The following is a 22,484-nucleotide window of genomic DNA, read 5'->3' on the forward strand; positions in this document are numbered from 1 at the left end:
TTTACTCACTATGATTGTCGAGTACTTTATAAAACACTGGAGGTTTGCATGGCACAGTTATTAAGAATAACTGCAATAAATAGTAATTTAAATTGAATTAAATTATTAGGACTTTTGATTCTAAATATGTTGAGGAACAGAACTGAAGCATAAAATGTGTTACAAAAATTATTCATGTTTATTCACTTTATCTAATGCTGATGCCAATGACTAACACTAAAGCAAAACTCTTTCCCAGCCAGTACCTTCTTATGTTTTCAAAGTCACCAAAATTTGGTTGCACTCTAAAATGTGAAGTATATAAAATCTCACAACACTGGCAGAAACAACAAACTGTCTCCTCTGGTATTTTGATACAAGATCCAGTCAACAGCCAAAACCAAAACATCAAAATTTTCAAAATTCTCCCTGGGAGGGTCAGTACTGTTGTAAAAAACTTCTGAAACAGACATATATGATTTACTAAATGATGCCTTAAGGGACACATTACAGCTTGCTTTGAGCAGTTTTCTAAAGTTAAATTGATCTCCCACGTAGTGAAACTACTAAAAAGAGTAACTGAATTTTCTTTAATTATGGGGAGGACCAACGCATCTCATAGAAAATACTTTCAAACAAGCTGTAAAATTAAAGTCTAAAATCTCTCAAATTGCAGTTCTAAGCTGCAAACTAAATTATATAAGTTCAGTTATAAAGTTAATGACAGCCTTTACCAACTTATTTCCCCCAGTCTTGTGATGATTGGTGACTGAGCACTCGTAATTGAAGATGATGCTTGCTGTAGAAAGAATTCATAGCAGGTTCAGATGAGATAAATTCTAATTGAATAAACTGAGATTATTTCCATTATACTGTACATATACTATTCTGAAAAATGGGGATATGCTGAAATCCATCCTGCCTCAGTAGGATAAATAAAATTGGCCAGTCATCGAGCAGTGCAGCTTTTGGATTAGTTAACATAAATTAAACTTACTGAGGACACAAGTTGTCTATTTTCTAAATAAATAAATTGCTCAATATCAGTAACTTGGCAGTGGCAGAAAGACATAAACTATACTGCAGAATGTAATTAAGGCTCATTAAGGGCACAGTAAAGCAATTTAGCGCTCAACGAAATAACCTGCCAATTTCTTGCTGTTTGATTACAGTTAAATAAAAATCAATCTTGACTCTGTGATTTGTTTAAAATTAAGATGCAGTCTTCTTGTTCTTTACAAATATTATTGCATTAGTAAAACACCTGTCTAAAGCAGGTGGAGACCAAATCTGCATGTTTTCTTGTTGCTGTTGGTTTAAACATCTGATCTGACTGTCTCACAGATTTACACAGGTTTTTACAGATCATTACAACAACTACTTTGCAATAGTCTGCTCAGTATTAAGGATATCCTGTATAACTCATTTAGATCTACTTTGTGCATGAGAGTACAGGTCTGTTTTCCCAGGTTTGATATCTGGCCAGACCACGGTCTTCCTAAGTCCTACGTTTTCTCCTTGGCCATAAGTATTTTCTCTGGTATTCTGGTTTCCGCCCACAACTTTAAGGTGTATATTATAGGCTGACCTATGATGCTGGACAGTCCCAAGTATAACGGATTGTGGGTATGTTCTCGAGATGGACTGTTGTATTATCTAAAGTTGGCTCTTCTTGTGCACCCACGTGCTGTTAGAGTGGCTCCATTTCCTAAAGCAACGACAAAATGGACAATAACAGTTTGGAAAATGAATAGATAAATTATTGAATTAAAAACAAATCTGGTACCATTTAATTTAATTTGCCTGTATGCTTTTCATATATTTATGGTAAAGAAAATGTACGTTTTTGGTTATAGGACTAACATCTGCTTTGTGGCCAACTCATCTTTAAATGAGGCACTGGTGGTACTGATGGCAGTGCACACACTCTGAATGAAAACTGTGTTTTTTTATTTAAGCCATTGCATATCTGCTAATATGTTCATCAAGGCTTTTGGGCTGCACTTCATCATTAAGATATTTGCCAAAACATTAGCCTGAACAATATTTCCAAAATATTACCTGGTTACTACTAATCCTTAATTATAGTATGCTATAGATTTTGTGTGTTGTGGGTATTCTAATGAATTAATTTTCCAACTAAAAATGAAATCTTATCATAATTAATATTGCATTATACTCTATAAAATATTACTTTTGAAGAGGACATTAGTAACAAATACTATTATATTCTGAACAACATTCACTTTATTATGGCCAGTATTGTTGAATCATTGACAATGATACCAATCTACTCTTGTACATGCAATTCTTACTTTTATCTCCCCAGAATTGTGATCGTAACATAATACTGTACTAACAAAAGTCAAATGAAAAAAGTATACATAGAATGCAACATACATCCATCCATTAATTTTCCAACCCGCTGAATCCGAACACAGGGTTATGGGGGTCTGCTGGAGCCATACATATGTCGTTACCAACTTGTCTCCTGTAACCCGCTTTTCAGTCGTAAAAACATTGAGTACTGGTGCTTATTTAAGTCCAATTCAGACACGGTATATATGTATTTATTGTCACACATGTACTTCAGAGGGTCATCTTCCAAGCTCACCTAAGATATATGGTACTACCCCAGGACAAGAGAGGGCACTGTTGTTAACAGTCTTATCTCCTTTTTCCCCTCACAACCTCATGAAAACCACCCCCGAGGGCAAAGAATTCTCACCCCTTCCAGTCCGCTTGGTATAAAACGGACATGTTCCCGGAAGGTGGCAGCTCATTTCGAACCTGACTGCTATAGAGAAAGAGTGCGTTCTGTAAAAGAGCACAACTGCATGGGAATTGTCCCAGTGAGAGAGCGCCATCGAGCATTTGTTTTATTCAATGTTTTTCTTTTCTGTTGGAATTAAACAGGATTTTGCCTGCTTGGCATTTCAAACGTTTGGATTTGACCCTGCTATAATATTATATATATATATATATATATATATATATATATATATATATATATCACAGATATACTGTAGATACTCTATATAGATATAAAGAGAGAGAGAGAGATAAGCAAGAGCACTTAAATAATTGGTTATTAAAACTGTTTGTTAAGAAACCTTACATTCTGCAAATAGAAATTGTCCCTCAATCTACTGACGTGCATGCCAATGGTCCTATACCATTTTCCCAAACACAGTTTTAAGAAAAGTGAGAGTGCACAATGGCTGAGGCCTTTAATAATACTGTTTGACTTTCTAAGGTAGTAAGTGTTATAGGGTTATATATGTACTGAGTAAAAGGCAGCTAGGTGTTGGTAATATTTTGTGCCACCTTCATTGCCCCCTGTAAAGTTTTATGAGTTTGATCTGTTGTACCAGGATTTTTTTTTTGTTCTTTATTTCGCCTTATACAATTTCTTGTATTAGGAATTTGGTAGTTTTTGCATACCCCTTGGGGTCAGCCATTGTACAGCGCCCCTGGAGCAATTATAGGTTAAGGGCCTTGCTCAAGGGCCCAGCAGGGCCAGTGGCCTTTTTTTTTTGGCAGTGACGGGGATTCGAACCGGCAACCTTCGGGATACCAGCGCAGATCCTTAGCCTCAGAGCCACCACTCCACCCCAGGATGTTATGAAGTTTGTAAGGAAGGGCTCTGCTGTGCACCTATAGAGATTAGTGAGACCAGAGAGAAAAATATGAACTTTCCTGAGCTCACTGAGCATGTAAAGTTTGTGTTAGACCAGCTGGGATGGACTTTGCTCTCTTACATGGTCTGGAGGCCAAAATAAGGGATGGTCAGGAGGGAAGCTGCTGTCTTTCTCCTCTGTTCTATATAGGAGGGACCTGTGGCATCCTACCAGCTGTAGAAAGACATGTTTACCAGGGAAGCAGCTTCGTTGGCTGGTTGGCAGACCCTTTCCCAGTCAGAAAGCCAGAAATATGGGGCAGTGGGAAACTGTCTGCTATGGGCAAATTGTTCTCCTATACACTGGGTAGCAGCATCCTTTCTGGTGGGATGTCCACAGGGCTGCCCTGTTGGGTTCTGTGGTGGCTGTAAGGGGGAGCTGCCGGGAGATAACTGCCAAGCAATGAGGGTGATCCTGCCAGATGAGAAGTGCTTTCCAGAAGTAACAGCTTGAGCAATCCTTGTAGCAGCCTTTGGTTTCAATAGCATCGGCACGCAGAGAGTCTCAGACTGGTGCATTTATCTTTATGTATGTCTCAAACTTTGGCTCTTTATTGTAGTCGTTATATCATCACGAGCACCGTGAAAACTATAAACGAAAATATAAACATACATTTTTAAACATTCTACAAGGAAACAGAACAAATGAACAAATGAAACAACATACAAGTAATTGCGTACCTCGCTCCGCTTACCAAAGGGTGCAACAAATCTAAAGGTCACCGTTTCACAGATAGCGTTTGTCCTCACTGTTTCTTCACACTTCTGGTATTAAATGTTGTTATGTTACCTACGTGCAGAATGATTTCGTGGTCATTTACAATCCTGGGTTTGGAGTTAAAAGAGAGAGCTGTCCACTTGGCCTGATCAGTTGGAATCAGAGAAGAACAACACTTATCTGGGAGGAGTGGAGGAATACAGAGTAGAAGAAGAACAAAGGAAAGGATTTTTGTGTGGAGAAATGCCTCTGGAAATGTATTTTGAGCCTGGGACCTATCTGTGCAATTATGTCTGGGGTTTGGGGCCTGGTGGCGCCCGCAAGAGGCCACAAGGTGCTGGTGAACTTTCTTGATAAAATAGAAGTGTGTTGTACCCACTTCAGTTCATCAGGGATGATCACTTCAAGAAATGTTAAGCTGCTCATTCTCAAAAGCATCTCCTTCACTGCAGATGGTTTCTGCTACCTGAAGTCCATGACCAGCTATTTGGTTTTCCTGACAGTAAGGGTGAGATTGTTATGGTGCTATCATCAACATATTTAATGATTGTGTTGGAGCGGTGTTTGGCTACACAGCTACACATTGCTTATTACTTACCCTGGCAGCACTCATTCTGAATGGAATTCAAATCCAGACCTGGGCACACTCACACACAATCTCATATTTGCTCACAAAGGACAAATTTAGAATCACCAGTAACCATAACATTAACATCATTGGGATATGGATGGGAAGCTGGAAACATGGGTAGAATAAGCAAACTCCTTACAGGTAGTACCTGGTCTGGAATTTGTACACAGAACTCTAGAGCAGTCTGTAAATCATTAGTAAAAATACATAAGTAAACAATTGTAGTATGAGAATCTGTAGCTGTAACATGACTTTCAGTGGCATTCCCCACACAAAAGTGCTATAGAAAAGTATTATTTTTAGGTATGGAGGAGCCTCAGAGTTCACACCTTCCCCACCCAAAGTAGCAAACACCATTTATTCAACACAGTACAATGCAGATTGATGTAACAGCACCTTCCCCGATTAAAAAATGCAACAGCAATTAAGTTGTGGTTTTTTTTTTCATATAATTCTGTAATCTTTCTCACATTGGAGAAAATATATCATGAGTAGTTTGTGTCAGAGGCCATCCGATTTGATGCAACATCAGTAAGATAAAGAAGCTGATGTCTTACATTAGGCAGTTGTCACAGAAACAGCTGACCTTACAACTCTCAGCAGCATTTACTTTACAGCTTTCGGCGACTGTGAGAAATGACCATTAGTTTACAGGAGGCAAGCTTCAAAGCAAAACTAATAAAATGTAATCTTTACTGCATAGCTTCTAAATAAAAACACAGGTATTATATATTATGAATTGTACCACTTGCTTTTAAACAAAGTCAGATTCAAATGGGAATTCATCAGAGTCATCATCTATGGCTTTCTTTGTCCATACAGATATGCACATGCACAGTTTTATTTTTATAGAAAATAAAAGGAACAAGATTATATCTAAATGTATATAAATACAGGCATCTGCTGGAGTTCAGTTGAATTAGTATGTTTACTTGTAAACTAACCATGCTCAATTTTATAGGATAACCAGGAAAATTACATGGACAAATAAGCAAAATGAATCATATTAATTTGCTAAAGTTTATAGCCTACAACTTGCTTTAATTAAGTAGCACATTTTATCGTGATAGCTCTGACCGTAGTGATTGGCAATTTGCAAATAAAAATTTCACTGTGCTCTGTACATATGACAGAACTGAGCCTATGTAGCCCTATGAAGTTGTGAGGAAACTTTGCTTTGTATATGCTACATTACAAGATAACACTGTAATTTATTCACACTTGAAGGTCCTGAGGTGACAGATCTTTTTATTTTTGTGTTTTATTGCGAGTGTAATTGTTGACATTTAATCACAAAGTGCTCTAAGAAAACTTGTTCCAGATCTGTGTTATTTGATAAAATATTTTTTTGCACTTGAGAATGACTTTGATGGTTATAACAGCAGCTCAGCATTTTGTAAGACTGCTGTGGTACAATAACAACATATCGTTTCTTGGAGCTGCTGGCACATGTCGTACCAAAGTCATTTACAAGTTTAAGTAGTGAGACAGTGAAGGAAAGAGATCTTCTTTCAAAATGACAACAGAGATGCTCTTGCATATCTTGAATATAGTTTCCAAAGTAACAGAATAAAGAATTTTTCCAAATAATTCTTCTATTTAGGCATAAATGCCAAGTGTTTAAAAATGACTAATATTATCTGCAAAAGAGGCCATGGAGAATGACTTTCAGATGGCTTCAAGGAGATTCTGGTCCACCATCCGGCATCTCAGGAGGACGACGCAGTGCAGTGTCAACACTGTATATGGTGGGGATGGTTTGCTGCTGACCTCGACTCGGGACGTTGTGGGTCAGTGGGGGGAGTACTTCGAAGACCTCCTCATCCCACTAACATGCCTTCCAATGAGGAAGCAGAGCCTGGGGACTCGGAGGTGGGCTCCCCCATCTCTGGGACTGAGGTCACCGAGGTGGTCAAAAAACTCCTTGGTGGCAGGGCCCCGGGGGTGGATGAGATACGCCTAGAGCTCCTCAAGGCTCTGAATGTTGTAGGACTGTCTTGGTTGACATGCCGTCGGATAGTCGAACCTCGGATTCAGGAGGAACAGTGTGGTTTTCGTCCTGGTCGTGGAACAGTGGACCAGCTCTACACCCTTAGCAGAGTCCTGGAGGGTGCATGGGAGTTTGCCCAATCAGTCTACATGTGTTTTGTGGACTTGGAAAAGGCGTTCGACCATGTCCCTCGGGGAATCCTGTGGGGGGTACTCCGAGAGTATGGGGTACTGGACCCCCTGATAAGGGCTGTTCAGTCCCTGTACGATCGGTGTCAGAGCTTGGTCCGCATTGCCGGCAGTAAGTCGAACCCATTTCCAGTGAGAGTTGGACTCCACCAGGGCTGCCCTTTGTCACCGATTCTGTTCATAACTTTTATGGACAGAATTTCTAGGCGCAGCCAGGGCATTGAGGGGGTCCGGTTTGGTGGACTCAGGATTGGGTCACTTCTTTTTGCAGATGATGTTGTCCTGTTTGCTTCATCAGGCCGTGATCTTCAGCTCTCTCTGGATCGGTTCGCAGCTGAGTGTGAAGTGGCTGGGATGGGAATCAGCACCTCCAAATCTGAGACCATGGTCCTCAGCCGAAAAAGGGTGGAATGCCCTCTCAGGGTTGGGAGCGAGATCCTGTCCCACGTGAAGGAGTTCAAGTACCTTGGGATCTTGTTCACGAGTGAGGGAAGAATGGAGCGCGAGATCGACAGGCGGATCAGTGCGGCATCCGCAGTGATGCGGGCACTGCATCGGTCTGTCGTGGTGAAAAAGGAGCTGAGCCGCAAGGCAAAGCTCTCAATTTACCAGTCAATCTACGTTCCTACCCTCACCTGTGGTCATGAGCTATGGGTAGTGACCGAAAGAACGAGATTGCGAATATAAGCGGCTGAAATGAGTTTCCTCCGTAGGGTGTCTGGGCTCTCCCTTAAAGATAGGGTGAGAAGCTCAGTCATCCGGGAGGGGCTCAGAGTAGAGCCGCTGCTCCTCCGCATCGAGAGGAGTCAGATGAGGTGACTCAGGCATCTGATCAGGATGCCTCCTGGACGCCTCCCTGGTGAGGTGTTCCGGGCACGTCCAACTGGGAGGAGGCCCCAGGGAAGACCCAGGACACGCTGGAGGGACTATGTCTCTCGGCTGGCCAGGGAACACCTTGGGATTCTCCCGGAAGAGCTAGTAGAAGTGGCCAGGGAGAGGGAAGTCTGGGCATCTCTGCTCAATCTGCTGCCCCTGCAACCCGATCTTGGATAAGCGGAAGAAGGTGGATGGATGGATGGAAAACTGTCAAACCTACTTTAATCCAATTCAGGGTGGCAGGCATGATAGGAGCAAACCATTCTGCCACACTAGGCAAAACACAAAACTGTACTGCACCCTTTGATTTGAAACATCACAAACAATAGGCAATAACACATGAATGTCATATGCCATCCTGTAACTCCATATACACACAGAGAATAAATGTTACAATACTATGGCCGTTCCACTTTCAGCACTCATTAAATGAGCTAAATGACACATGGGCCCAGCAAGATTTCCAAGACTTTAATAAAGGTCTGATACACCCTTCTTGTACCTATACAAATCCCATGGTAATGCACCCTCGTCTCTTTCTCTCTCATGCTCGTAAACAGAAAAAAACTGAACCTCTATGGGGAAAGAAGTTTTACATAAACCAGACTGTCAGTGTACTTAAATTAAAAATGCATTATAACATTAATCAATATTATTATTTTAATTAAGCTTTGCTTTCAGAAGTGCACACACTGGACCTTCTTAGCTTAAAAAATCTTAAAAGCAACTTCTGTTTCAATATTCTGCACCAATTCATATCGTATCAGAATTGTAGGCAGTCCTTTAACATTGTCATGTGACATTAAACAACCAGAATTAATCAAAATTTCGTCGTCTTATAACATTAGGTGCTGGTTATTCTCTATTATAGACGAAAGGCTGCTGTTACTTCTGTGCTTCGGAAAAGATCTGTCTATGTCAACTGTTGCTTTTAGCAAAGCAAAGTATTTAGTTGAACTGGTAACTTCACTAATGTATTTTAAGAATGACATTAACAATGTATTTCAACAATGAGCCTTTGTGTTTATGAAGTGTAATCTCTTATACCTATCTCCTATTTTTCATTCACCTCCAGACAGTTTTGATTGTTTTAACAAACTGCACTTTGCTGTTCATTGACAATCTGGCACCAGTACCATAAATTTGGAACTGGGTATCCCAAGTGGAGAATGATGCATTCCTCAGCCATTCAACATGATTAAAGACAGCTTGTTAGGATGATGTGCTCTGCCATTGCTAAAAGGTCACATGATAATTTAAAGTGGAACATACTGAGAGGGTCCTATTGTGTCCCACAATGACAGGTAGATGGCACATTTGGTTACCCATACAGAATTGCCAATCTTGGGGGCTGGAGCCTGTTCTAGCAGCATAGACTACAAGGAAGGAACCAATCCCAGACAGGGTGCCAATCTATTATAACAGCCCACTGAACCACACAGGGCAGATTTAAAATTTCTAATTAACTTAACATGCAGCTCTTTTAGATGTCAAAAGCCAACACAGTGAAAGTCTCATTCAAACTTGTGAAGAATATACTCCATGTAGATAAGCAACAAAGCATAGGGTTTAAACCCAGGATGGTGGATCAATGATGCTTCACTGTTAAACACTGTGCCAAGATTGTTTGTAAAAAATAAAATAAGTCCACACATATGCAATAGTACACATATATAGAAAGTATGCAAGTTAAAAAGGTTTAACAATAAAATGACAGAACTATTGGAAACACCTCTTTGCCCATTGTAAACTACCCAGCATTGAATATCTACCAGTAGCTATGCGAAGATTTGTCATAATTGTAATCAGCGCATCATTTTCTATTCGTTTATTTATTATTTTTAATTATAGAATCTCTTTATTATCTTACACTGAACAAGTCAGTTGCCGTTCAGCATTCCAACAAATGCCTATGAGCAAATGGGCAAATCCCTTACAATATGTTACCTATTTTTGTTTCTTGGTAAAATGCAATTTTTAATGTCTACATTGAAAGGACCTCATTTACAATTTTCAGAAGGGCTCCTTAGATGACTGGGCAATCATCTATTCTGAATTTCCAACACCAACTTTCAAGTGTATTTTAAAGCTCTATAGCAGCATTTCGAATGTCTATTGATTAGCCTGACAATGACTACAAAACATATTTGGCACATTTAAATGTAATGCAACAAATCATTGTTTGCCTTATGGTTTTTTCGGTGGAGATGATGCAGTTTTTACTATTTATTTAAACTCCAAAGTCAAGAAAATATGCTTTTGTTTCCCGTGCAACTGATATATTTCTTCAGTATCTAGAGAGAGTTTTCACATAGTAAGCAAAGCATGAGAAATTCCTATGTTAGAAGGTCAGGTCAGGTTGGGGAGCATGCACTGGTGCAGCGTGTTGCCACACGCTCCACACGACAAAACAGATTGGGATCTTGGTTGGCAAACCCCCAGGCAGACACGGGGTCCAGTCCCACCCTCTGCAAATGACCCTCTGTCTGCCGCAGCCAGGTGTTACATCCCTTTGGCCCGGTCCAACCGTTCAATCCTCTAATGAGGATCTTGCGATCCAGATCACCCTTGGGGAATTGCGCCACATGGTGGTAGTGCCGTAACTGACGCTCCCGCACAATGCAGGTAATGTGTCTATATTAAAAAAAAAAAAAACACACATAAAGAGAATATACAACCAACTGAATATAGAAAGTGCAAGATTACTTCTTATTTTTAAATAATGCATGTTATCTTATGCTTTTATCCTCTTTAGGATGTCATGTATAAAACTTAAAAAGATACTACACACATTGGCTTATTTTAACTGAACATAATGGCTCCTCTTTGGCAAAAAATTATATTGCATTCATCAATCCATTTCCATGTTAATATAGCAGAAGAAAGTGGAAGGTTAACTTGATAACACTGAATTATTCTGGGATGGAATAAACCTTGGAACTAACGAAAGTTCATCACAAGGCAATATGTATTTTTTACTTACAACTCACTTTTGTCTTCTAATTTATACCTGCACAGTGCTCTCATGTCTTTTAATACTTCATGCTCTTTTTAGAGAGTGTTTTATATCATACAGAACAGCACAAATAAAGGTTTACTCGCACTTTATTATCTGCTGAATTGTAGGAGAGGAGGGTGCATTCTAAATATTTTTCAGTGTTTTTCAAGTATGAGATTGACAAAATGATACCTCCATGTCAGCAATAAATAATTAAGGCAGAAGCAGGATAGATTAAAAGGAGTTGCAGACAGTTAAAACAAAGCAAAGTACTCAATCTATGCTGGAACTGCTGACTTCAGAAAAAAAAATGCTATATGTGAACACAGTGAGTAATAAGTTATTTTTTTCGCCAATGCAAGAAAGCATATATGGAGAATGTTGCAAGTTCTGCAGAATTTTCAGGAAAGGAAAAAAAAATTACATGTCAATCTATAATACAATACTTCAAATTTCATAAAGTGTCCATAACATTAACAAAGTTTGTTACTATCCCATAAAAATTATTCTTAATCATTGATTAAGGTTTTTAGCTTTATGGAATATTATAACATGGTAACCGAGCCCTAATGTACAAATACTTTTCAGAAATCTGATTTTGCAGGACATGTTTAAATATTGTCTTTACAGGATGTATTCCGACTGCAAATAAAAAGTCAGAAAACTACACACTACGTTTCAAATTATTTCATGTCAGTATAGCTAGCAGAGGACAAAATAGCTCTTTACTTAAGCATTATACCTTGAATATTTCTGCAATATTTTATTGCAATTTAAAATTGCCTCCTGTCATATTTCTGCAGAATGCTGCTGATACATAAGGCTCCACGATCATTTCTGATATAAAGCTGGGATTGCCTGCAACAAATTCATATTTCTGGAACATCCTCAACTGGCACAGTAAAGCTGTTCATCAGCCTTGTGTTAAGCCTAGTCACATAGCGCTTCATTTCAAAGCAATACATTCCTCTAAAATTTCATTGTATAAAAATAATACATAACCACATTTACATGACATTTTCAAACTTTCTTCAACCAATTCAGAGTAGCAAGGCAGGAATCAACATTGGCCGGGGTGACTTATGTTAACCAAACAGTAATATTCCTATTATTCCTTTATGGGTAGACATTTAAAAAATAATTATTTAAAGAAACTTAAATCTACCCTACTGAATAACTCAGTACCCAAAAGCCCCCAACAGTGCTGTCTTTAACTAGAAAGCATTACAGTATTTGCTGAACATGATACATAACTTCTAGCATTTTATCATTTCTGATTGACTACTTCCTACTGTACTCTCTCCTTTTGTTGCTGTGACTTCTAAGGTGGGATGGGGGTTTGAATGTGACAGTTGGACGAAATGCACAATATATAATTTTTTTTACTTAGCATCTTATAGAGTTAGTATTACATTTAAAGAAAAAAAGAAAGATTTTAATATGCTATCATGTATCGTAAACTGAATTTAAAAATGGCAGTAACTCTAATTAAAAAAATACAATAGACATTGTAATTCAGCACTTTTCAATATTATATAAAATAAAACATAAATACAGTTCTACAAAACATTTTTTGAGACTTGTACATAAATTGAATTAAAAAGTCAAAATAAGCTCAAGGAAAATTGACTGAACTATTGGACCCCTAATATAAATAGTCTAATCTGGATAGGCTTAATAATAACTACATTATGGAAAACACACATAAATATAAAATAATCAGTGCTTTTCTTTACTTGTGAGATCAGAATATTCTTCACAAAATTACTAAGTGGATATTTGTCCATTTCAGCACCTAGTGTTCCAGGCATTTTTGTAAGATGTATTTTGGTAATAAAAGGATTTGGCATCCTGGTACCACAAAGAATAATAATACATCACAGCAGATGAATGCTGGTTAATCTGTGGACGCATTGTCTAAAATGAACTGCCTCATATAAACATGCAGCAGGAACATATGACTGTATTATAATAAAAATTAAGGTTGGTCACAAGTGAAGATGGCAGTGACACTACTGAAGTGTTCATACTTTACAAAGGAATAAGCAAAATGATAAGTCTAGATTGTTTGTATTCTGTAATTTGCAATGCTTTAGTCAGTAAATTTAGGAAACTTTTAATAAAATATATCTCAAAATAAGCAAATAGAAATTACATTTTTAAAATTAAAAAATGAATTAGTACAGTGGAGACATTCTGTTACTTTAAAGTAAGTTCAAGATGTACACAGGGAGGGGACACAGTTTGGAAGCATTTTATGGGTAAATCTCACACAAAAAAATAGAAAGTTTTTCGAAACACTGAGAACCATAGACACATGGAATAAAGTACAAAGTAGTGCAGTAGAGAGTAGGACTTTAGAGACCTTAAAATCTCAAATTAATGTTGCAGTATTTTGGAAAAAAATAGGTGAATGAAATTGGTGAGTTTTGTTGGGCTGAATGGCCTGTTTTTGTCAAAATCTTTATAATATTCTAAAAGGTTCAAAAGTCCAAACTGTAATTTAAAATGAGCATCAATAAAGCAAAGGTCTTTTTGACCATCAAATAAAACTGATGTGAAAACACAACAGTTTCAGAAATTTCAAGCTCAATAATTGTAAAAATTCAATATGATCATAGCTAGCATGAAAGAAATTTGCATTAAGAAAAATAACTCAAGGAAAAAAAATAAGTGAAGCTGTGGAGTTGATTAGTTTTGCTACAGGAGCTGGACAAAACAACAAAAACACCACATGAAAAATGAGTTTAACTTTGAAGCAACTAAATCACAATTAAAATGCAGCTGCAAAACTATTGCATGTGAATCATAATAAGTTAGCAATTATATGTCAGGGATAAAAGAGGTATGACAATCAACATATGCACATTCACATCTACAAACTGCATTGGCAAATAGAAAAATTGGCCATAAGTCAAAACTCACCAGCAGGAATAGATGGACATGTCACAGGATAGTTGTGAACAACAAAAACAACACAATCTCACTGCGTGATTGCATCAGTATCTCTTAAAACAGTGCATCATAAACTTCCCTAATTGGAATTTATGGCAAGGCTGTCATTCAGGAATCATTCATATCCAAGGCCAATGCACAAAGACATACATTATAACTTGGCTTAAGGAGCACAGATCTCGACCCCTGAACAAGTGGTAAAAATGATATAGTCTAATGAGTCATCTTTTACTGTATTTTCTGCAACCAGACAGGTTGATGTATGGGGAAAGCCAAAGAATACCCTCAAATCATGATGTCTGTGGCCAACTGTTAAAACATGTAATAGCGGACATGTTGTGAGAGTGGTTAGGTTCAATGATTGCTTTGAATGTTCACATCAATGGCCAAGAAATATGAGGCTAGTTCATAGGATCAGTTGCATCCTATTTTAGGGTGATAATGCCACAATGAATACTGTTAATACTGCTAAACTTTTTCAAGAATGGCTTCATGAACACCAGGATGAACTCACATCCCTTTCATGGACTCCCCAGGCACTAAATCTAAACATAATGGAACATTTCTGGGAAGTTTTGGAGTACAGAATAGGAAATATATTAACATATCCTTCATCCCTCAAACTGAAGTACAGAGTGTAAATTGGATTAACATGTCCTTCAACCCTAAAACAACTGGAAAAATTATTTTTCTAGAAAATGCATGTCATTTACAGCTACACAAAGTTCATGACTTGTATGACAGAATTCCAAGAATAATTGAGAATGATTTGAAGGCAAAAGAGTGACCCTACATTTTATTAGGTACTTCATATTAATATTTTGTTAGATGTTTCTGTTATGTTGTTACTCCCTGTATACCTCCTGGCATGTTAACCTTTTTTTTCTTGTACAATATTAGAAATTTTCCATTTGGCTTTTACAGTTTTTTATTATTATGACTAAAACAAAGTCTAAATTTTTTAGTGTTAGGGACTGTACTCAATGAGACATTAAAACGTTAAGAGGATCATCTTATATATAAACGTCAACACGTGGAAGTGTGCGTGTCTGTCCAGCCTGGAAGTGAGAGGTGGCGTCGGGGTAAGGGCTCTGCCTCCAAGGAAACAGAAAATTCGTTTAGCCACTAATAACACAAGCGAAGCCAGGACGTCAGCAAAACGAAACCTCAAAAGAAGGACAAATGTTCTTAGCCACTAACATTGGCAAAACTGTATCCCTTTTACTTTTCCACCCGCCGCTAATGCACAAGCGATGTGAGCACATCGACAGAACAAATCCTCCTAGGAGAGAGATGCCCAGGGTAGTTCCTTTCATTATTTTTACAGCATTAGCTTACACAGCTAGTACAGTATAAAGTAACATGTTCTTATTCTGTAAGAAGGAAAGTATTGTCTAAAGAGACACAAGGTACAATGAACACGACATCAATTGATCAGATCTATCAGATGATGCACTATATCTAAAATGCAAGATTTCATGCAGTGTGCATTAGCATTTACTGTATACAAAACCAGACTATTTATCAGCATTGTGAAGTCTTTATACTTGAATCTTAACACAATGTTTCTTTGCTAAATTGGAAAACAATGCAGAGGGCAGTTTGAACAAAGAGAAAATTCTAAACAGATAAGAACTGCAGATAATAAGACAGGTTGGGTGGCACCTAAATGAATCCATAGCTTTGGGCAGTTTTTTTAAAAAGATTCAGACCATTTCACATAACAACATGAAATAAAAAATACACAGCTATTCTGCCATGATGAAAAATGCAACAGCTTACTTTCAGACAAATCTGCCATGAGCGTTTTAACTACAGGAATGGTCATTTACTAGAAAAAGCTGCAAAGAATAATCTGTGTGAAAATTAATGATACACATGTACCTACAGTAGAGACCTTCTGGCAGGAAAACACACCTTCATCAAGGTGAAACCAAAGGCAGTCTGAAAGGCCAAGGATAACTGTTACTGCCCACGGTGTTCCCCTCGAGTCCTTGTGATGACAAGCACATAAGTCATTACTGGCCAGAAGCCTCATTGATGGCTAGGCACAAAAGCGTTTATGACGTTAATGATAAAGTATCATCTCCAGAATTTATTTTTGGTGATGGTTAAATTAACGTGGTTCATTGGTTTAAATCATTACTTTTAATGGCTTACTGGTTGATATCTATAGAAATTCATTAAATAACAATTTTTTACTAGTTATTGAAATTAATGGTTCAAAAAATTACTTTTATATTTTTGGAATAAGTATCAATTCAAGGGGAATTGCTGTTAATGGATAAGTAAATTTAGATAATTGTGTTAATATTTTTGAGTGTCTTATCTATATAAAGAAAGGATCCAATTATAGCAAGCTAAACTGGAGCTTTGCTATGTTACAGGATTAAATTTCTGTTGTTTTTAAATATCCATAAAACCTGCCATATTCATTTCTATGGATGAATAATTATCTATTACATTTTAGTTTATTTAAGAGAGTTTTCAGGTAGCATTCACAAAGGTCATGAAACAAAGTGAATTTATAAAAGTATTCACTTCTGTTGTAAAGTAAGATTAAACAAATAAATGAATACTTAAATAAACTGATTAATGATCATTTTACACAATATAACCCCATTTAAGGTCATTGAGTAAAGAAATAATGCATTTTAATTTTTACAGAAAAGTAAGTTTATCCTGAAACATTGTTCTCTTTAGTAGGCTTATTCTTATTACTTAAATCAAAATAAAATTATCTAAAGAGGAAAAAAGCAAAAGAACTGCTTTTACACCTTTCACTAATATCCCTCATCAATAGAATAAATGTACATTCAATTCATTTACCAGTGTCAGTGTCAGCTTGCATTCTGAACCACACAGAAAGCTAACTAACAAAATAAAGGAAGCACTTGAGAAGATGCTGATAATAAATTACAGTCAAGAAAATGAAGCAATTCAAATCTGACCATTTTTAAGGTCACCTATAAAAATGTTAGACAGAAACAGTTGTTCATCATTTTTGCTTGTATAGCTCAAAAAATCTGCAAAACGGAAAGCAAATTATTTTTATTTATTGTGAATTATGAACATGTCAGCTATGCTGTAATATCAATTATACTGTATATACATATAAAGTCAAGCTGAATGGACACTGATAAAAAAAAAACATTTTAATTGCTGTTGTTTTTTGTCTTGCATGGTCTAAGGAGCCCAGTTCTCTGTGCACAATATTGTATAAAAATAAATTTGTTTTTGCTTTAATGAGACACTATTTGACAGAAGCCATGTGAATCACTTTGGCCATTGTGACAACCAAATTTTTAAGTGATTGTTTATATCACAAAGTTAAAGAATGGCCATGTGTAATTGAACAAACTATGAGTAAAGTTGACTCTTTGTTGTTATGTTGCAAATGGACTGATGGAGTGTCTGATGGAACACAAAGTTATTTTCTGGAGGGACGAGAAAACTCTTTTTTAAGGGATTAAGCAAAAGTGTCGTCATTGTCGAAACAAAGGTCTGTTAAACTAGTATTTGAGGTTGCTACCAACTTCTATACCCCAGTTTTAAATGTAACTCAATACAAAACTAAAATCTTTAATCAGAAGAGATTTCCCTAATAGATATTTTATGTAATTTGTAAGTATTAGTCTCATTTGTTTTCACAAAATTCCAAAATGTGCTTAATGCATCACATGCCTTGCATAAACTGCGTTAATCGGGTTTTTGGCCTGAACAATGTTCTCAGCACTACATCTTTCCCATCAACTCCACATTAACTAAGGATTTACGGAAAATAAGGGTCTGTGGAGGGGGGTATATTGAAAATATACTGTAGGAGCACAAATCACATGCATTGTAATGCATGCAGCAACATTGGGACCAGACATAGAAAATATGAAATCTAGAAACAAAAAATGTTGGCCCCCATTTTAAAACAAACATATAAAATGGCAATGTAAAGATGTCACAGCAGTAACAATTAAAAATTCTAAAACAAAAATAACAAATACTAACTTTAAAATGTACTAAAACAAAACAAAAATCGTCCTAATAAATTCTTGACCTTTGATGCTTAAAGCATTTCAAACTCAATATTTATTTGATATATTCCCATTCTTTATTATAAGTTTAAAATGAATTTATTCAAATGAAGGGAAATATAATCTTTATTTTGCGTCTTCAGTAGTTTGCTTAGCAAATGTAAACTAAAATAGTAAACGTTAACTCCACAACAACATTCACATCAGGTTAAGAGAAATGTCAGTAGAACACAGTTTTGTTTTCTTATCTACTGCTTTTGCTGTGACTTTTCTAGACACAGACCTTTAACTGGACTGGGATGTTCTTTTTCTTTTTAAGAAGAAGCACGGCATCTTTTAAAAGTTTGAATTTCTTACATGAATCTAGTAAGTTGAACCATAAAAATGTCTGCTTTGTGTAGTCGATGTGTTAAGTTTGATTACTAGCAGCTTGTGTTTCATATATGAGAGCGAAGCAGGTGGCGCATCAGCTGGACTATTGGGGCTCAAAGAATGGGGTACACTGCAGTGTTTAGCTGTTACAAGCCAGTCAGGTGAAATGATTGCTGTTTTATTTAAATATGAACATAGATACAGTAACCATTATCGTTTACAAATATCATGAAAAAGTGACAAATTCTACTTGCTACAGTTGTACTGTATGTATTTTAATTTTCCTTGTAAGATCTCTTATTGATTAATTTCTCTCATTTATTTCGAACTTGACTTTCCAACCGGCTGTCTCACTCTGTTGTATAACAGACTCTACTGTATATTGTATCAGTATAGACAGTAAATTACAAATTATAAATAATATTTCAATATGTGACAATTCAAAAACATTTTTAAAACAATATGGATAATATATTTTATGATCAGCCTTTATTAGCAGCTTACTAGACACCAATTTGAAAAAATAAACTAATACTTAATCTTTCATGCTGTAGGCAAAAATTCACTCTTGTAACTTATGCATATCAAGGAAGCATAACTGTGAATCTGAAACAGGTAAACTGTGATAAATGAGTATTAGGCTAAAAATGGTAATGCATGTGCATTTCCTCTTAATTACTATTCAGAAAAGGTTGCTGAAAATGTTTTATTAAAAATTATTATTCTAAAATAAAAACATAAAACAAAGGGTGACTATTGCACACCTGTTAAAACATCCATAATCCACAGGAATAATCATATTGTACATAACAAGGGAGGAAATATGTGTAATGGAATACAAAGTGGCATTTATGTTATGCATATGCATCTTCAGTGGTTGGTTTGGTAAGTGTAAATGAAAATAGTAAAAGTTAATTCACTCCACAACACCATTCACATCAGGCTAAGAGAAATGTCAGTAGAATGAAGTCTTGTCTTCTTATCTACAACTTCTGCCCAGGCCTTTCTAGGGACAGACCTCTAAATGGACTGGGGTGATCTTTTTTACAAAAAAAAAATATCTACATGTGCACAATGAAGAATACGTAAAGGAAAAGTGATATATTATTAAATGTGAAGTCAACAGATTTCTTTATGTTTTGAAATTATTTGTCTTAACTGGGTCCGCACTGGATCAGTGGTTGATGTTGTATTAAAGCTCTACAGGAGTGGGTTTGAATCCATAAAGAGTCTGAATGTTATTCCTGTGTATTATTGGGTTTTTTCAACTCCAGTCTGGTATTCCTCCCAAATTTCAAGCGATATATATATATATATATATATTTAATTAGAAGCAAATAACATTCCATACAATCAAGTCAAACTAAACAAACAAACCAAAATTTAACCTGCACCAAAAAAGAAAGAGAAGAGAGACAACAACTAGAGCTAATCTTTATAACCAGCAAGAAAGGAAAAGTATCCTTTTCCCCGAAATAGAAGCTTATTCTAAAATGGTATTAATTAGATCCTGCCATATTTAAAAAAAAAAAGTTTTGAACAGATCCTCTGTGGAAGAATTTGATTTATTACAATTTCAAATAGTGTAGGACATCAGTTACCCACTGAATTAAAAGAGGTAGGCTGGGATTTTTCCAGATGAGTAAAATAAGTGTACATGCTAGTAGTAAGGTAAAGGCAATTATGATTTATTTGTCCTTCTCCTCTTTAAACCCATTTGGGAGTACACCAAACAAGCCTTTTAAAGGGTTAGGAGTGATTGTGTCACCAAGGCTATCTGATAGGCGCTCAAAGATTTTGGTCCAGAATGATGTTAATTTGGAACATGCCCAAAACATGTGGGCCCAGTGAGGTTGGAGCTTAATTGCAATGTGCAGATGTTGAATCTTTCCCTGAACTAATTTTGGACAATTGTAAATGAGATAAATGTGCTTGATAAAAGATTTCAAGTTGTTGATTGAATGTTTTGCACATATGGAGCAGCAAAATATTCTATGCATGGCTGCCTTCAACTCCATTCCAGAAATGTTAAGTGAAAGATCCTTTCCCCAACATACTCTAGGGTCTTTGAAAGGAAGAGACTTTAAAATGTTTTTATAAATTGTAGAAATGCTGTCTGAGTCTGAGAGACTGAACAATACAGTCATATGAAAATGTTTGTGAACCTTCTCAGCCTGCATAATAATTTACTTTCAACAAAAAGATAACAGTGATATGTCTTTCATTTCATAGAAACATCTGAGTACTGGGGTATTTTCCGAACAAAGATTTTTAGTGAAGCAATATTTAGTTCTATGAAATTAAATCAAATGTGAAAAACTTACTGTGCAAAAATTTGGGTACCCTTGTAATTTTGCTGATTTGAATGCAGTAACTGCTCAGTACTGATTACTTGCAACACCAAATTGGTTGGATTAGCTTGTTAAGCCTTGAACTTCATAGACAGGTGTGTCTAATCATGAGAAAAGGTATTTAAAGTGGTCAGTTGCAAGTTGTGCTTCCCTTTGACTCTCCTCTGAAGAGTGACAGCATGGGATCCTCAAAGCAACACTCAAAAGATCTAAAAACAAAGATTGTTCAGTATCATGGTTTAGGGGAAGGCTACAAAAAGCTATCTCCGAGGTTTAAACTCTCAGTTTCAATAGTAAGGAATGTAATCAGGAAATGGAAGGCCACAGGCACAGTTGCTGTTAAACCCAGGTATAGCAGGCCAAGAAAAATACTGGAGCGGCATAAGCACAGGATTGTGAGAATGGTTGCCGACAACCCACAGATCACTTCCAAAGACCTGCAAGAACATCTTGCTGCAGATGGTGTATCTGTACATCGTTCTACAATTCAGTGCAATTTGCACAAAGAACATCTGTATGGCAGGGTGATGAGAAAGAAGCCTCACTCACACCACTCACTCACTCACTCAATGCACTCAAGCCACAGAGTCGCTTATTGTATGCAAATGCTCATTTAGACAAGCCCAGATTCATTTTGGAACAAAGTGCTTTGGATTGATGAGATAAAAATTTAGTTATTTGGTCATAACAAAAAGCGCTTTGCATGGTGGAAGAAGAACACCGCATTCCAAGAAAAACACCTGCTACCTACTGTCAAATTTGGTCGAGGTTGTGTGGCTAGTTCAGGGACTGGGGCCCTTGTTAAAGTCGAGAGTTGGATAAATTCAACCCAATATAAACAAATTCTTCAGGATAATGTTCAAGCATCAGTTGAAGTTACGCAGGGGTTGGATATTCCATCAAGACAATGACCCAAAACACAATTCGAAATCTACAAAGGCTTTCATGCAGAGGGAGAAGTACAATGTTTTGGAATGGCCATCACAGTCCCCTGACTTGAATATCATCTGAAATCTATGGGATGATTTGAAGCAGGCTGTCCATGCTCGGCAGCCATCAAATTTAACTGAACTGGAGAGATTTTGTATGAAAGAATGGTCAGAAAACCTCCATCCAGAATCCAGACACTCATCAAAGGCTATAAGAGGTGTTTAGAGGCTGTTATATTTGCAAAAGGAGGTTCAACTATGTATTGATGTAATATCTCTGTTGGGGTGCCCAAATGTATGCACCTGTCTAATTTTGTTATGATGCATATTGCATATTTTCTGTTAATCCAATAAACTTAATGTCACTGCTGAAATATTACTGTTTCCATAAGGCATGTCATATATTAAAAGGAAGTTGCTACTTTGAAAGCTCAGCCAATGATAAACAAAAATCCAAAGAATTAAGAGAGGTTCCCAAACTTTTTCATAAGACTGTAATTTGTTCCTGAATACCTTCTTGTAAAGTGAGTTTTGTAATTTTGATCTAAAACTACTCACTATTACATATTATCTCATTTATATGTAGGTTACTAAAATATGAAATAAACTTGATTGGTTGCTTCTTATTAGCAATATAATATAGTTGTCAAATTTTACTCCATTTGAAGTACATACTGTGTTTTCAACAGTAACAATACTTTTGCACATCATAAATTTATGCTATTCTTATCTCAGTAACATTCTATCTAGCATGTTATGATATACAAAGAATAAACCGCCAAATAATAGT

General features: G+C 36.6%; 1 protein-coding gene across 3 annotated transcripts in view; it reads right to left on the bottom strand.

The window, feature by feature from the left end:
• LOC114653468 (cadherin-18) overlaps nt 1-22,484 on the bottom strand; it is a 1,070,530-nt gene that overhangs the window by 443,183 nt on the left and 604,863 nt on the right. The gene's annotated exons all lie outside the window — the stretch shown is intronic.

This window comes from Erpetoichthys calabaricus, chromosome 6 (genome assembly GCF_900747795.2).
Source record: "Erpetoichthys calabaricus chromosome 6, fErpCal1.3, whole genome shotgun sequence".
Taxonomy (NCBI): Eukaryota; Metazoa; Chordata; class Cladistia; order Polypteriformes; family Polypteridae; genus Erpetoichthys; species Erpetoichthys calabaricus.